This window comes from Triturus cristatus, chromosome 3_2 (genome assembly GCF_964204655.1).
Source record: "Triturus cristatus chromosome 3_2, aTriCri1.1, whole genome shotgun sequence".
Classification (NCBI taxonomy): Eukaryota; Metazoa; Chordata; class Amphibia; order Caudata; family Salamandridae; genus Triturus; species Triturus cristatus.
The window spans coordinates 313,254,722-313,261,379 of NC_140584.1; positions in this window are offsets into that span (position 1 = coordinate 313,254,722).

A 6,658-nucleotide genomic window follows, 5' to 3' on the forward strand; every position below is an offset into this window, starting at 1 on the left:
GTCTGGAGGCGAGGGGCGTGGCTTGTGAAGTTTACCACTGCAGGCTGCAGAGAGAGAGGCAGTGGAATGTGACATTTGTCCTTGGTGGTGACGCTCACCCTTGAGGGTGCCAGAGCTCCACCTCACCTGTGACGCCAGTAGGATGGAATCCCTAGTGGCTAATGGAGGGGCATGGTGCTGGGCCTGCGGGCCACAGGGTGCAGCGAATACCTAGGCCGGGCCTTAGGAAGGAATCCTCAAATGTCACCTATAATTATATGTCTCTACCTTATGTGAGGTATGCTGTTCTTGTGTGTGTGTATACACAGTGTCGGACCTAGAACTCCCTGCCATTACAGAGCTGTGAAACACCACAACCCCTATCTGTAACACGTTTTGCAGTAATCCAGCACTGATCTGTAACAACGAGTGTTTCTCCAGCACCGAGGCCGCTACCACACAACTCTGACTCACCAGTGCACCCATCTGCTGACCTGTTGACCCCGTCAGTACTTCAGCAATGATCTGTAGCTCTACTTACTCCAGCAGTGACAACATTATTGCTCAAAACTGCCCAGTGCACCCGACCTCTCACGTGCAACAGCACGTAGCTCCCCTGCACTGGGTTGCAGTCTAGCACCTCCCCCCCCCCCCTTTCCCCCCCGCTGCTACTACAACTAGTGGGCAGTCCCGCTGAGGCGTATCTTCCCTTACTGCCCCAGCACTGAAGCCACTAAGACTCAGTTGTGCCAATGCACATAACGGGACAACCATTTACATATGTACCGAATTGATCATTTACGTTTAGAGCTTTGAAAAGCAGGTCCCTGCCCTCACACTAGGGGGCAAAAATCCATCTAGACATATTAATGGCACTGTCAGACGTGTGAGTGACTCTTCCATGTGAATGTGCACTAACCCCTCTGCACCAATGAGGTAGAACTGAGTACATTGGCGCGCATGGCTAATCAGATTTGTCGAGTTGCAGTCTGAGCGCAGAGAGTGACGTTTAACAACCCTTGTTAGAGTCTATTTCTATAAAAGAAGGTTCATCTACCCATCACTCACTCAGTGTGCGAAGAAATTCAAAGTCTTTTTTCTCAAATGTGTTTATTTATTTTCCAAGTATAGAGCATATCCACAGATCGTCGTACACAACAATACTCTGCAGTGAAGGAGGAGAGCCAGGTACAATATTGTCACTCAATATACATGACAACACATCAAAACAACAACCTAATCACGTGTGGCTAGCTCCCTTCCTTCCCCTGTAGCCTCTCAATCCTCCTTAGTGTCCCACTGAAAGATCAGTGCCACCCTGCCCCCGTCACTCCAGATGGTGCATGCCCTGTCCGCCCTCATCCTCCCCAAGTGTGCCTCTCCATACATCTGCAGGTATTGACGGTTTCAGCTTGGTGAGCAGTGTTCTTATCGTGTCTATAAACCTTTGATACAGATCAGGGTATCAGATATATGCCCACTACCACGGATAGAGTAATCTTTACAGTCACACGCACATACATTCATCATACACTAGGGCCCATTTCACTAACATATGCTCCGATACTCTACCAGCAGCAAACCTGTGGAAGGGAAACTCCTAAACACCCTGCATCTATATCTAGGCGATAGGACCAGTTTTAGTGGCTATCTAACATAATATAAACAATCTATAATACAATAATCAATAAATGTTCAATAAATGACAAGGAAAGAAACAACCAACACCATGTTTAAAAGTTATATTGCTTTATCTAAATTAGTCAGAATTAAATCAGAATAAATCATTTCTCATAGTTACCTATTCTAACTAGTGTCAGAACGGGTCAGGACCAGTCTCTTGAAAAGTCTTTTCAGGATAATGTCCTCTGCATCGGTCATCTGCAATGCAAGTTCACGCAGCAAGGCAACGAAGGAAAGAGTGGGGAGAGCCCTCCCTAAGCTAACATTTTATACTATAAAATACAATGAAAACCCACATGCATAAATTGTATCACCAAGTAGAACGAGAAGGATGGGATGTATCTTGACTACATCCTGAAATCCCTGCTCAAGAAAAGTCATAATACAAAATCCTCGGAAAAGAATCAAGTTTCGCAACTGTTCATATTCGCTTCCTCCGACAAACCAGCCTTTGCACAGAGTTCTCTCTTAGGCTTCATTGTTCCCCAAGGACAAACATTTCTTTTGGAGATCCTCCAAACTTGCTGATGTCCTCCCGGAAATTTCCTTATAAGGACTACCGCCAGTTTCTCTGTTAACTGAACTCCAGCAGAGGTCTCCCTTGCTACACGATAGATTTCACGTCGCCTGAACCACAGCTCCGCCAGGCTTCAAATTATTCTCAGTTATTTTCATAAAGGCCTCCATAGGCCACAATAGACCATCTTTAATTAAAGAGACAAAATAAAGATTACTACATCATAATGATTAGACAGTGTTAACCCCACTAATACCCTTATGTGTATGCATTCATCTAGCTTTGCGACATACAGTGCATTAATTCAGACAGCGTTTTGTGCTTAAAATAAATAGCACACAGCAACGTTTAAACATGGAAAACTTACACGTTATTGTGAATACAAATACAGCACGAATTAGCTAACCCTTGTGTAACCTTCCCTTGTGTTAGAACAAACAGATTGGTTAATTCGACTCACTTGCACAAGACAAATAATTAGTTGTTAATTATTAATTATTAATATGACGCATAGACATGCCAGAGCTTCAAAAACCCCAGAATTTTCTAACAGAAAACTCTGCTCCAGCAATCCCCCCTTTGGTGATTTTATCACCAAATAAACCCCCAAAAAAAAAAATTAGTGAAAATTTAGTCCCATTTTAGGAGAAATCAGAAATGTCTTTTCCCCTTACACAACATTAAACACCAGTCTCTCTTTCATCATCTCTCTTAGTCTCTAAATAAACACTCTCCCTCAATTCTTCTAATTCAATTTCTTCTGGTTCTCTTTTCGAATTCTTATTTTTCTTTTTATTTTTCAAAATTTTCTCTTTCCCTCTCCTGTTTTTATAACACACACACACTAATCTCAGTATCAACACAGCAACAATTATACAAGACAAAGGAAACAATATTCTACCTACAATAGTACTACCTATTTTAGTAATAAAATCCTTAACAGCTATCATCTTATTAGCTACTTTAGTCCATAAACTCCCAGTTTCAAGTGGTACTAAATCTTCATGCAAATCAGTAATATTTTTGATATAGACCTTCAGGTCTCTGCTTTCATCAGGAATGTAAGTGCAACAATGTTGAACTTTCAAAATTCCACAAACTCCACCCTCCTTAGCCAAAAGAATATCAAGGGCAAGTCGATTTTGCATAGACATGGCACGTACGGCACTCAACTCCGTATTTACCAAAAGAAATCCTCCTGCGGTATTTGTCGATAAACGATCAACCACTGTGGACAATTTCCGAATTCCATAAGCATTTAAAGAAATTCCCACTGCTGGAATCAAAACCCCAAAAATGTCACCCACTATTTCAGACCAAGTTTCTCTCTTAAAACGTTTTAGTACATTAATATCTTCTACATCACTTATTTTATCTGTATGAAAAATCTTAGGAAAAACTAAACCCACATAACATGTGCCATACCAATGGTCAGGCAACCTATAATAAGCCTTGTTCCCACACACATAATACACTCCTGGAAAAATAGTATCTTCTCCACCTCTGAAACCCCAACCAGTCGCAACGAAGTATGTATCATGGCACTCACTAGTTCCCACAAAGTATGTATCATATTGGGATTTCCTTCTGGTAATGCATAGTTTACCCTTCTGCGGTGCATCCAAAGCTAAAGTTGGACTAACCCCATTCTTCAATTCTTTTCCCATTTCAATGTCCCAAATTGTCTCACTCACTTCATATTTTCCCCCTTTCTCCTGCATGTTCACTCTCCTTTCCTCTACCATATCCAGGAAAGCTTTCTCCTCTTCTTTCAAACTGCAAGTTAAATTATTCTTAAAAATGTAATCTAATGTTAGTCCTTTTTCTTCAATAAAAATCTCACCAAAAGTGTTAGCTTCTTTAGCTGGATTCAGCTCTTTGTTCATTGGCAAGTGCCCAAAAATACTATCTCTGTTAGACATCTTATAATCTACTTTCCCTAACAAATAAAAAACACTACTCAAAATACTACAAGAAATACCATATGTAGCTGGTAAATGGTGATAAGTAACACCTTCTGAAACAGATGCAGGTAACTGCATGCAAACATAGCAATCCCTCACTTCCATTGTTTTCACATATTCATATAACAGTTTAGAAAAAACATTACTAGAAAAATTGTTAATTGACCTATCTTTGTGTATGTAACTACCACTTCTAATTGGGACTACTTTTTGTGAATTCTCCTCTATATTAGTCATGTTCTCTGTGTCCATCCCAAATTCAACCTTAAAAGTAACTAATAAAACTAAAACACCCCATAGAAGCATTAATATTCCAGTACAACAGCAGCACATCTTGCACCACCTTTTAAGGAAGGCACATCTATTTGGGTTATTCTCTATGTTAGCCATACTGCTTTACTTCTACTCCACTACTGTAATTAGAATTTATCAATTAGAATTTATCTAATTTCCAACGTTTGTTCCAAACTTTTCAGCTTCTTCAAAGATCTCTCTGTTCACTCAGTCCAAGTGAATTCTTCTCTCTCTCACTCAGTTTGGGTACTCATCATTTTTCACTCCAATTTCTTCAACATCAAATTGTATCAGATCTCCAACACTTGAATCCTCAGTATCTGACTCTTCTCTGATGTCAGTCAAGAGTACTTTCAGGATTTCACCAGTTTCTTCTACTCGTACGGCCTCCTCTGGATTTCCTTGACTTTCCACCTCTTCACCTTCAGGCAGTGTCACATACGTCCATTCCGGCGACCTATACTTTTGGTTGGGTCTTTTAACTCTTTTTATTTCTACTGGTTCTTTTGTCTTCTCTGATTCAACCTCTTCAGCCTTTGAAGTTTGACTGGATACCTCATTTACTTGTTCAGCTTCTGATGCATTTGTATTTGCCCTTATTATCCTGTATCTCAGTCTTTTCACTCTGTTGTTAGGCCAACGATCTCCTCTCACAACCTTTTTCTGCTTCACTTCTTTGACACTCTTCTCTCCAATCGAAGTTCTCTTTCTCAGAACTCGACCCTCTGTTTGTTCATTTTCATCTTCCGATTCTGTTTCAATTGCCCTTTGCTTTCGTTTCTTAGCAGTTTTCTTTTCTTTCACAGATTCTTTCACCACTGTTTGAGACTTCCCTACTTCTGTTCCTCCTCGGGTCTCCGACACGCAATCTTCTTGCTGTCTATTTGTCCCTTTACCTAGCTCCTCATCAATGTTCCCTACACCTCCTCGGGGGTCTTCCGCAATCTGTCCCTCTCTATCTTCTTCTGACCCTGTTTCTTCAAGAATAATCTCAAGTGGTTCTTCAATCTCTTCCTCCTCTGATTCAGGAGTAGTCTCTATGTGTTTTCTCTTTTCTTTTCTTTTTCCTCCACTGCTACTTGAAACTTCAGGCTCTTTCACAGAATCAGAATCTGATTTTCTCTCTGATACTCGCAGTGATTCTCTTGAAGCCCTCTCTGCTTCTTTTCTCACTGATTCCGTATCTTCAGAATCTTCACCATCACTAGAATCTGACTCTTCATAATACTCTTCACCAGTTCCCTCTCTTGGACTTGGAATTCTCAAAGTATGACTTGCATGTACCCAGTGTCTCACTCCAGCACACTTTACTGCAGTCGTTGTAGTCAGAATAACTTGTCTTGGCCTTCCCCACCTTGGAACCAAGCAATTTCTTCTTCTGTGCACCTTAATCCTCACCCAGTCTCCTGGACTTAGATCATGGGCTTGCTTCTTCTCAAGTGTGGTAGCTTCTTCTCCAACCTGGTGAAACACAGAATGAACTGCGTCAGCCAGGCCTTTACAGTAATCCAAAATCATGTCATCAGTTATTGCCATCAATTTATTCACAGGTACAAATGCATGGCGCATTGCACGTCCCATAATGATTTCATGCGGACTCAAACCTGTAGTTCTATCCGGAGTAGATCTCATAGTCATCAAGACTAGAGGAAGAACGTCTGGCCATTTCATGCCAGTGGCTAAGCACATTTTCCCAATTCTGTTCTTGATTGTGCCATTAATCTGCTCAACCACACCAGAAGCCTCTGGTCGGTATGCACAATGTAGCTTCTGTTGTATTTTTAATGCTTCACAAATTAAACCAATGAGTTCATTTTGAAAATGTCTACCTCTGTCAGATTCAATTGTGACTGGAAACCCAAACCTAGGTATCAACTCCCTCAACAGTAATTTCGCCACTGTTAATCCATCATTCCTCCTTGTCGGGTAGGCCTCCACCCACCTTGAAAACAAACAGACTACCACAAGAACATACCTTAGTCTGTTCACCTGGGGCATTTCAATAAAATCAATTTGCATTCTTGTAAAAGGACCTCCTTCTCTGCCAATTGTCCCTAGACTCACCACTGTCTTTTTCCCAGTGTTAAACTGCTGACAAATTAAACACCTCTGACAGATGCTTTCCGCAATTGCCCTAAACTTTGCATTGTACCAGGTTTGCTTAAAGGACCTAATCATAGCGTCCCTCCCCAGATGTCCCTGGCCATGATACATCCTTGCC